Source organism: Diceros bicornis, chromosome X (genome assembly GCF_020826845.1).
Source record: "Diceros bicornis minor isolate mBicDic1 chromosome X, mDicBic1.mat.cur, whole genome shotgun sequence".
Lineage (NCBI taxonomy): Eukaryota > Metazoa > Chordata > Mammalia > Perissodactyla > Rhinocerotidae > Diceros > Diceros bicornis.
Window position 1 is genome coordinate 83,161,907 of NC_080781.1, and position 11,190 is coordinate 83,173,096.

An 11,190-nucleotide genomic window follows, 5' to 3' on the forward strand; every position below is an offset into this window, starting at 1 on the left:
TGTCTTTTTGTGTTTTTATGTAGTTCATTGAGTTTCTTTAAAACAGCTATTTTCCATTCTTTATTGGGTAAATTGCAGGTGTTTCTGTCTTTTGGTTTGGTGACCAGATAATTATTTTGATACTTTTGTGGTGTCACGTTACCTTGATTTTTCTTGTTCCTTGCTGTCTTCACATTTTAAGTAGCAGTCACTTCCTCCAGTCTTTACTAACTGCCTTTTTGAGAGAGCTACCATCCATTAGTCTTGCTAAGGAATCTGAGGACATCTCAGACCTTCTAAATATACATCTGTTCCATGCTTCTTGCTCCCTATTGTGGCAGAATTTTTTAGTTTTTATGCCTCCTCTGGAATCTTCATTGCACCAAACCAAGTGCTGACAGCCTCTCTTTTGTTTCCCCAAAGGTGGCACTAAAGTGCAAATTTTGGTCTCTCCCTTTCCCATAGATTCAGGCCAACTCTCTGCATGTGCCAAAGCCCACTCTTACCACTGCCACCATTGGGGCTGTGCACAGACAGACACAGGGTGAGGGAATGTCTTGGTGAGGCACATGGAGCATTGAGGTTACCTGTCAGCCAGTTGGGGACATCTGCAGGCGAGGTGTTTGCAGTGGCTCATAGATGAGCTTCTTGATGGAATCCATAATGGAGTTACTAGGATCTGTATCCATTTAATGTTTCTGAGAGTCCTGTCTACTGCTTTCTCATGCTCTTCCCACCCACCACCCCCCCATCTTGTAGCTCATGATTCAGTACTCTGGATGGGGTAAGAGAGAAATGAGTCTTTTGGCAGCATCCTGCACAGCTGTGGAAGCCAAAGGCTCGCTCACACATGCTTACTTTTCCCCACAGGAGAAATCACAGGCCAAAGAATATTTCTTTTAACCCTAAGCTATGCTGCTTTGGGGGAGGTATGCTGCAGGTAAAGTCAAACTGGTACTGTTACTTGCTCCAATGCATCCAAACTCATATTTTTTTGTTCCAACCATACGCTGGAACTTCTCTGGAAACCTGGACATCCACAAAGGTTATCTAGAGATGCATAGGTGATTGTCTAAGACAGTGTTTTCCAGGGGCTCCTAGCCTATGGCCAAGAGGGGCTGGACCCAGTCCATGGTCCACTGCATAGTCCACAGCAGGAACCAACGTCTGTCTGCCTATTACCCAACATGTGAGTGAGTGAGACTCCTTCCAGGTCCCCTGGCTTATGGTGCTGGATCCCACAGCTCCCTCAAAGACACTTTTGTCTGTGGATGGATGCCAAATTTTTGTTGTTGATGGGACACACAAAAGGGATGTCTTATGCTGCCACAATGCTGACATCAATGCCTCCTCTGTCATTTTTTATTTTGGTTGTTTCAGCCTTCTCTCTTTCTTGTTAGTCAGTCTATCTACCTAAAGGCTTGTCAATTTTGTTGATCTTTTTGAGGAACCAACTCTTGATTTCATTTATTTTTTTCCTACTTTTTTATTCTCTACTTTGTTTATTTCTGCTCTAATCTTTCTTATTTTCTTCCTTCTGCTAGTTTTGAGTTTAGTTTGTTCTTCTTTTTTGAGTTCCTTAATATGTAAAGTTCAGTTTGTGATTGAAGACCATTTTTTTCTTTAATGGAGGCTTTTACACCTGTCAATTTCTCTCTTAGCACTGCTTTCACTGCATCCCATAACTTTTGGTATTTTTATTTTCATTTGCTTCAAGATATTTTCGAATTCCCTTGTTATTTCTTCTTTAATGTAATAGGGGTATAAAAATGTGTTTTTTATTTCCCATATTTTTGAATTTACCACTTTTTCTTCTGCTGTTGATTTCTAGTTTCAATATATTTTGATCAGAAAGGACACTTTATATGATTTCAGTCCTTTCAAATTTATTAAAATTTATTTTGTGACCTAACATATGATGTATTTTGGAGAGTGCCTCATGTACAAATAGAAAAGTATGTATTCTGCTGTTGTTGGGCGATATGTTCTGTCTTTCAGGTCTAATTGGTCTACAGTGTTTTCTAGTCATCTATTTCCTTATTGATCTTCTCTCTAGTTGATCTATCCATTATTAAATGTAGGATATTGAAGTCTCCTATTATTCTTATTGTAGAACTCTCTATTTCTCCCTTCAATTTTATAAGAACTTGCTTCATTATTTTGAAACTCTGATGTTTGGTGTACATGTTTATACCTGTTATATCTTCTTGGTGAATTGACTCTCTTATTATTCTATAACATCCTTCTTTGCTTTTTGTAACAGTTTTTGACTTAAAGTCTATTTTGTCTGATAGTTGTATAGCCAGTCCAATCTCTTTTGAGTACTATTTGCATGGAATATTATTTTCCAGCCTTTAACTTTCAACCTACGCATGTCATCAGATCTAAAGTGAGTCTCTTGTAAACAGCATATAGTTGGATCCTGTTCTTGTTGTTTTCTTAATCCAATTTTCCAATGTACTTTGAGCAGTTTAGGCCATTTACATTTAAACTAATTACTGATAGGAAAGAAATTACTTTTGCCATTTTGATATTTGTTTTCTGCATCTTATAGTTCTTTGTCTCTCAAATCTCCACTACTGTCTTGCTTTTGTTTAGTTGATTTTTTGTAGTTACACATTTGAGTTTCTTCTCATTTCTTTTTGTTTATATTCTATGGATATTTTCTTTGTGGTTATGATGGGGATTACATATAACATTCTAACATTATGATGATCTTAAATTAATACAAATTTAAATTCAATCGCATACAAATTTCTACTCCTTACAGCTCTGCTTCTCACTGCTTTATGATATTGATGTAATAATTATCTCAATATTTTGTGGACTCATTTACATAGATTTATAATTATTTTTGTGCATTTATGCTTTAATTACTATAGAAAAGAAAAGGTGGAGTTACACACTAAATTAAAGTAGCACTGTTTTTTTTTAATGTATATATTTATTATATAGTTATCTTTACCAGGAAATTTCATATTTTTATATGGCTTTGAGTTACTGTCTTGTGCTGTCATTTCAACTTGAAGGAGTTTCTTGCAGGGCAGGTGTAGTGGTAATGAGCTCTATCAGCTTTTGTTTTTCTGGGAAAGTCGATTTCTCCCTCACTTTTGAAGGAAATTTTTGCCCAATATAGAGTTCCTGGTTGACAATGTATTTTATTTTCCTTCATCACTTTAAATGAATCATTCCATTGTCTTCTAGAGTGAAAGATTTCAACTGTGATATCCACATTTAGTCATACTGGGGATCTGTTTGAAGTGATAATATGCTTTTCTCTTGCTGCCTTCAATTTTCTATCTTTCCCTTTTGCTTCTGATGCTTTTATTATAACACCTCTTTAATTTATTATACTTGCCATTCATTGAGCTTCTTGTTTTTGCATATCCATGTATTTCCTCAAATTTTGGATGTTTTATGTTATGATTTCTTTAAATAAGCTCTCTTCCTCATTTTCCTTCTCTTCTTCTGGGCCTCCCATAATGTATATAGTGGTGGACTTGGTGGTGTCTCACAGGTCCCTTAGGCTCTGTTCATTTTTCGCCTTCTGTTTTCCCTTTTGCTCCTCAAACTTCATAATTTCAAAAGATCTGTTTTCAAGTTTGCTGATTCTTTCTTATGCCTGAGTCTGCTGTTGAATTCCTCTAGTGAATTTTTCAATTCAGTTATTTTTCAGCTATAGAATTTGTTTGTTCTTTTATATATGTAATTTCTATGTCTTGATTGATATTGTCATTTTTCACATCATTTTATTGATTTTCTTCAGTTCTTTGTCCATATTTTCCTTTAGGTCTTTGAGCATAAATAGGACAGTTGTTTTAAAGTCTTTATTTAGTAAGTCACATACCTGTGTTTCTTCAGGGATGATTTCTGGTGATTTATATTCTTCCTTGGAATGGGACATGTTTTCCTGTTTCTTTGTATCACTTTTGATCTCTTGTTGAAAATTGGGCATTTTCATAAACAACCTTCTCAGTCTTTGCAGACTGACATGCAAGTCCTTCACTAATTAGTGGTCTCCTGACCCTTGGGATCAGTCTAAAGTGAAGGCCTAAGGTATCCTGAGATATTTTCTGGATACACATCCTGTCTGGGCCTGTATGTGTTTTATTATTATTATTTCCCATATATACATCTGTTTTTAAATGTGTTAATATCCCAAGGAGTCTATCTCAGCTTCTTCCCAGGGCCTTAGATGTTCTATTATATAACTTTGCCCATAATCTCTTGTCCCCAGTTATCCTTGGGTCTTCAGTACTCCTGCAGTTTTCATGCACCGTGGCACCTGTCACAGCCTTCTGAAGATTCCATCAGTCTGAGAACTAAACTATGCCATCATTACCTATCTAAACTCCAAATCAGGTGAGACAGAAACCAGTGCCTCAGGCACCCCACAGACAGGCCAGAACTTTACAATTTGCACTCTGCTCCTTCTGGCTCAATAGAAGGTACTGGTAATTGAACCACTTCCTACTGACCACATCACACCACACTGAAGAGGCAGTGGAGCAAAGTAAGTAAAAACACTACAACATTTCCTGCCATTTTGAACATATATTTTTCTTGATGGAGTCTGTGTTTGGTTGCTATAAATGTTTGTAGATATGCTACCTTGCTGATGTCACTCCTTGTCTTATACATTTTGATATTCTGTTGTTAGGCACACACACATTACTGATTTTATATCTTCTTGCAAAATTGAATATTTTATCATTATGGAATGCTCCTCTTTGTCTCTAATAATTTTCCCTGCTCTGAAGTCTGAAATTATTAAAACTACACAAGTAGTTTTTGTAATTGGTGTTACCATGGTATACTTTTAAATTAATTATTGTATAGTTAGATTAATATCTGTCACGTTTGTTACTGTTTTCTATTTATTGCCCTTGTTCTTAAATTATTCTTTTTCTGTTCTTTTTCTGTCTTCTTTGTTTTAATTGAGCATTTTATATAATTCAGTTTTCTCTCCATCTTAGTATATGAATTATGTATTTTTTCTACTTTTTGTAGTGGTTGTCCTAAGTTTTGCAATATACATTTTCAACTAATGTATGTCCACTTTCAAATAACACTACACGTCTTCTTGGCTGATGCAGGTAACTTGTGACAGAGTATTCCAAATTCCTCCCTCCCATCCTTTGTAACATTACTTTCATTCATTTCATTTATATATAAGCTATAATCACTAAATACATTGTTGCTATTATTCCTTTGAAAAAACTAATTTGTTAGATCAAGAATAAGAAAAAAAATATTGTATTTTATCTTCATTTATACCTTCTCTAACTGTCTTCCTTTCTTTATGTAGGTCTGAGTTTCTGATCTATATCATTTTTCTTTTCTGTGAAGAAATTCTTTTAACATTTCTTTCTAGTCAGGTCCACTGACGAAATTTTTTTCTGTTTTTTCACTTGCTTGAGAAAAACCTTGATTTCTCCTTCACTATTGAGTGATAATTTTGCTGAATATAAAAACCTAGTTTGATAGTTCCTTAACATTTTAAATATTTTACTCCATGCTGTTCCGGTGTGATGTCTGAAGAGATGTCCAATAAAATTTGTATTCTGGTTCCTCAATGGGTAAAGTTTTTTCCCCCTGTGGCTTCTTTCAAGAATTTCTTTTTTTCTTTGATTTTCTGCTTTTTGAATATGATATGTCTAGATGTAGATATTTTGGTATTTTTCCTGATTGGTGTTTTCTGAACTTTCTGAAATTCTTGTCCATTATTTTTTTCAAATATGTTTTCTGTTTCTTTCTCTTTTTCTCCTTCTAGTATTCCCATTATGTATATGTTTCACCTTTTGTAATTGTTCCACATTTGGATATTCTGTTCCAATTTTTTCATTCTTTTTTCTCTTTGCTTTTCAGTTTGGGACATTTCTATTAATATATCCTTAAACTCACTGATTCTTTCTTAGGCTTTGTCCAGTCTATTAATGTGCCCATCAAAATCATCCTTCATTTCTATTATAGTATTTTAATTTCTAGCCATTTCTTTTTGATTATTTTTAGTTTCTATCTCTCTGTTTATATTATGCATCTATTCTTGCATGTTGTCCACTTTTTCCATTAAAGCCTTAGCATATTGATCATAGTTATTTCAAATATCCTGATAATTTCAAAATTGGCTATATCTGAGTCTGGTTTTGATGTTTTCTTTGTCTCCTCAGACTGTGTTTTTTCCTTTTAGTATGATGTCATTATTTTTTGACAGCTAGACATAAAGTGCTAGGTAAAAGGAACTGAGGTAAATAAGCCTTTAGTGTAAAGTTTTGTGATTGTTTATCTCTCTAGGACCAAGGTCATATTTACTCTTTGCTGAAGCTCTTGGTGTCAGAGGTTAAAATTTTCTGTAGTGCCCTCATTTTTGTCTGAACTGTTGTCTTTGGGTTTTCCTAGACAATGCCTCTTCAACAGAATCTGAATCTTGCACTTCTTTCAGCTGTTAACTCCTATTATTATACAGCAACCTTATTGATGTGATGGTAATGCATGTCGTGGTAGGGAAGCATTCTATAATGCTATGAAGAGGCCTCCTTCTTTCAGTGAGCCTGTACCCTGCGATTTGACATTCACAAGTGATTATCAGCTTTTTCCAGCCTTAGGTGAGACAGAAAGCCTAGAGGTGATAGCATTGGGTATTTCCCTTCCCATAGGTCAGTTTGACTCTGGTAAAATAGTTTCCCTTGAGGGTAGGCAATTGTTAAAGAGAACACAACACTATATATTTCAAAATGGTTACTATTTATATTTCCCAGTTTAGAAGCACACGAGGATTTTTCTCTGACCTTCACCTTGAGAACCTAGTGGGGCTCCTGGATGTAAAACTCATGAATATTTGACCCCTCCTCCCAAAGCTGGGTCCCCAAGAGTTTCTAAATCTCAAGCTAGTCCTTGATAAATCTCCAGAAAATTTCAATAATCTTTTAAGTGTTCCTATGAATTGCTGGCTCCACTAGTGTCTTATGCTCCCTGTAAGCTATGATTCTCTGTATTCATATGTCTCCAGTTTTTGGTTCAGTGTTTTGCCCAGTGACCTCTATTCTCTGATGGATCTAAGAAGAATTGTTAACACTCAATTTTTTCAGCCTATTTTTCTTATTGTCAAGATGGGAATGAAGAATTCTAAGCTCTTCAATTATTAGACTAGAAACTGGAAGTCTGCCTACATGTTTATAAAGGAAGTTGTGAAATAGCTCAAGACAAGGACTTTGAAAGCTTGCATGTGAATTCTAAATGAATGGCTCTATTCTATGTATATGCCTTCTTCTCCTTTGACAGAGAACATCTTAGAAATATCTTTTTCTCTTTTTTTAACATTTCTTTTTTCTTTTTTTTTTTTTTGTGAGGAAGATCAGCCCTGAGCTAACATCCATGCCAATCCTCCTCTTTTTGCTGAGGAAGACTGTCCCGGAGCTAACGTCTGTGCCCATCTTCCTCTACTTTATGTGGGATGCTGCCACAGCATGGCCTGACAAGCGATGTGTCTGTGCACGCCCAGGATCCGAACCTGGGCCACCAGCAGCAGAGCGCACGCACTTAATCGCTACGCCATGTGGCTGGCCCCAGAAATATCTTATTTTCTTATATTTTAAGATGCACATTTTCCTCCATATTTTCTTGTATTTGAAATTAGAATGTAATTTACAATCCACTGCATCTTGTAGTGTTTTTGTCATCCAGAGAGCAGTCTTCAATGACTATGCATGTGTAAACTTGTTCGAAGCTGTTCATATTGTTATCAATCCCACTGAATCATGTTGATTGTTGGTGTTACACTTTTTGAGCTTAACTGCCTTTTCAGTTTTTAAAACGATTACAACATGATAAAGCATTGAAAGAAAAAGTTGTGTACACTTTAAGGTGTGGAAAAAGATTATTGGTGAATTTGATAATTGTTAAGCAAAATTACTTTTGGTGAATTGACTGAAATTGCATAACTGCTTACTAAGCAACAGCCAAGGTATGAAGATTACCACAAATATATGAGGATGTATTGTGTTTTATTACTGATATATGTGCAAAATATTTACGACTAGGGCTACTCCTTGGATGTTTGAGTTAGTGTATAATTTGTGTGGTGGAAGAGGTCCCTTCTATAAAAACAATTTGATTAAATATTTATTATAAATACATGGACTCACATTAGATATAATAATTTACTAACGAAGATTTAGAATAATGAGTAGAAAAGCAATATTTGTATATTTCTTTATTGTACAATCAGTGCATATGAAGATTCTTCACAGTGTCCAGGCACCATCTCTTTCTATTCAGGTACAAGAACCATCTCTTCATGTTCTTCATTTTTGAATGTGCACTTCCTGCCTAATTTCATATCTCTCACTATGAGGAAAAAGTAGCAGTGCTTTTACTACAATATCATAGCACTTCAGAACATGTTTGTGTTGAAACAATATCAATTTCTTGCCTCTGATATTCCTAATCCCATTTATTTAATGATCTTTATATCATTACACTTGGTGCTGCATCATTCATTGTAATGCCTATAAATACTGGTTTCCAATGATTCTCTAAAATGTTGTTACTATACTAAGTTAGTGATAATTACCAATGCAAGTCTTTCTCAGAGTATTCAACAAAATATAAATGATAATTCCTTTTCTATTCATGTTAAATGTACCATTTGGGAATTGTTAGCATAACTGTAGAACAATACATCTTCCAATTATGTCTTCTCTTCATCTTGTAAGGCTACAATCACTACATTCCTAGAATGTGATTCCTTTCAATGGTGATCAAACCCCTGTCTTCCACACACCATCAGCAGAGGATGGAATGGGTAATAGGCCCATGGGTGGAGTGAGAAGAACATTTCCGTTCATAAAAAGAATGTCCATCTTTCATCCAGTGTGGATTAATACTGATCTGGGAGAGCACTCCCTCACTACATCAAGGCAAGAGAGGATATTAATCAGGAAGGCCCACTGGCAAAAGGAAGCATATGTTTTGACAGCTCTTAGACAAGATAAGCACAGCCTCACTTGAAGAACTGCCTGATGTGTTGAGCAAGGCCTATGGAAAAGGTGAAGTTACTGCCAAGGTGTCAGCAAAAAAGGGTGCCTCCTTAACCTCCACTGACTTCAAGTGCCGTACACTGAATCTTATGATAGGAATATAGAGGAGCAAGAGCTAATACATGGGGTCCTACCTGCGGCTCAAGCCCAATGGTCAATGGTAGATCTTCAGTAGCCTACAACCCTGAATTTGCCCTGTGTTAGATATGAAAGTCACCTAAGCTCAGAATGTCAGCACCATGCTGGAGTTCCCTAATACCACTTTATTTACTATTCTTTATTTCATTACTCCTGTTGCTACATCTTCCATTGTACCACATGGAATATTTAATTCTGACGATTGTCTCAAAGGTTGATACCTTGCCAAAGTAATGATGACCACAAGTGCAACAGCAACTGAATCACATGCAATCCAATAAAAGAAATACCACTCTAGCCAGCAGAAGGTAGTCCACTTGCAGCCCAGATACAGTGTTGGAACCTAGGCCTGGCCACATGCAGCCCTGGAACTATTCTGTAGAGAGTCTTTGAGCTCCTTGGGACATCTTGTTGATCCAGTGCTTAGAATATAGGCCTGTAGAGTCAACCAAAAGGTAGAAATAGGGATTGAGGCCCAACTGATCCCTGTCTGAGCTCAAGGTGCCCTGCCTATAGGGCACTTTTGTCTGGGCTTATCCCAGGTACCATAAGAGACCTAAAATGTTTTTGAGGAAGATTGCGAAACATGGGGCCCCAGAATCACAGGACTCCAGGCACACATCTTGCTTGCCTGGTTCCAAGAGCAGTACTGCTGATCATATACCAAGCAATATGAGCTACATCAGGATAAATTTTCAAGTCATTGGAAGAGATGAAGTAAATTCCAAAACAATGAAAGAACTGCTGTGACCAACTCATGTGTGGCACAAGACTGTTATTAAAGAATATTTTTGTCTTTTTTAGTGCCACATAAAATAAAGGTGCATTACAAATCAATGGCAGTGTATTAGCATTGTTCAAAGAAGCAGAACCAATGGGAAATTTACATATTAAATACATTAACATACATTTAATAAAGGATATATATATGTATATAAAGAGAGAGAGAGAGATTTACTATAAGAAATTGTAACACATAATTATGGAGGCTGACAAGTCCCAAGATCTGTAGTCAGCAAGCTCGTGACCCGGGATAGCCGTCGGTAGAGTTCCAATCAGAAGGCCTGCAGGCTCGAGTCCCAGTGAGAGCAGACTCAGTTTGAGTCCTAAGGCAGGAAAAATCCAATGTCCCAGCTCAAAGCAATCAGGCAGGAGGAAATTCTTACTCTACTTGTGGGAAGGTCAGCCTTTTATTCTATTCAAAAAATAGAATTGAACTTATTGGATGAGGACCACCCACATTAGGGAGGACAATCTGCTTTACTCAGTCTACTGATTCAAATGTTAATCTCATCCAAAAACACCCTCACAGACATACCCAGAATAATATTTGACCAAATGTCTAGGCACCCTCTGTCCCAGTCAAGTTGACACATAATATTAACCATTACAGTCAGATTCCATAAAATATGGTAATAGTCCTGTCCTTTCTATATGTTATTTTACACTGTTACTCTGAGAAAGAATTGTATGTTAAGGTCAAGAGCCCAGGGGGCTAGAATTAAAGAACAGGCTTCAAGTTCAGTTTATAACATATATTACTTGTAGGACCTTAAGAAAACCACATCACAATGCTAAGCCTCAATTTTTTTAAAGGTAAGATAAGAAAAACAATATTCCTTTTTCTACATAGTTGTTGTACAGATCAATTAGCATGATGCACATAAAATTCAATCAATCATGAATCTAAAGAAATTACACATGCAATAAAACAGTTTATAGTCATTTCATTTCATCCCTTCACTAACCTCAAAAAATGCAACTTTTCTTGGCTACTTTTGTCCAGAATATGAATTTTGTAATAAACCTGGTGCCAAGTACAATGCTTGGCACATAGTATATATTCCATAAAAATTTGTTGAATGAAATAAATAAAATGGCTCTGCTTTCTTTCCACAGTTCAAGTAACACATCCTTTGAAAGAATCGAGTTCATGAGTTGCAGAATATTTTAACTAGGAAGGAAAAGAAGCTCACTTTTCTTAGATGGAGCTATCATTAGATTATCTTTTGCACGTATTGTGTGTGCTGAAATT

At 36.0% G+C, this 11,190-nt stretch overlaps 1 pseudogene; it reads right to left on the reverse strand.

Moving 5' to 3' along the window:
• Positions 1-3,934, reverse strand: part of LOC131400308 (uncharacterized) — a 90,687-nt pseudogene extending 86,753 nt beyond the window's left edge.
• Positions 3,935-11,190: the final 7,256 nt, after the last annotated feature.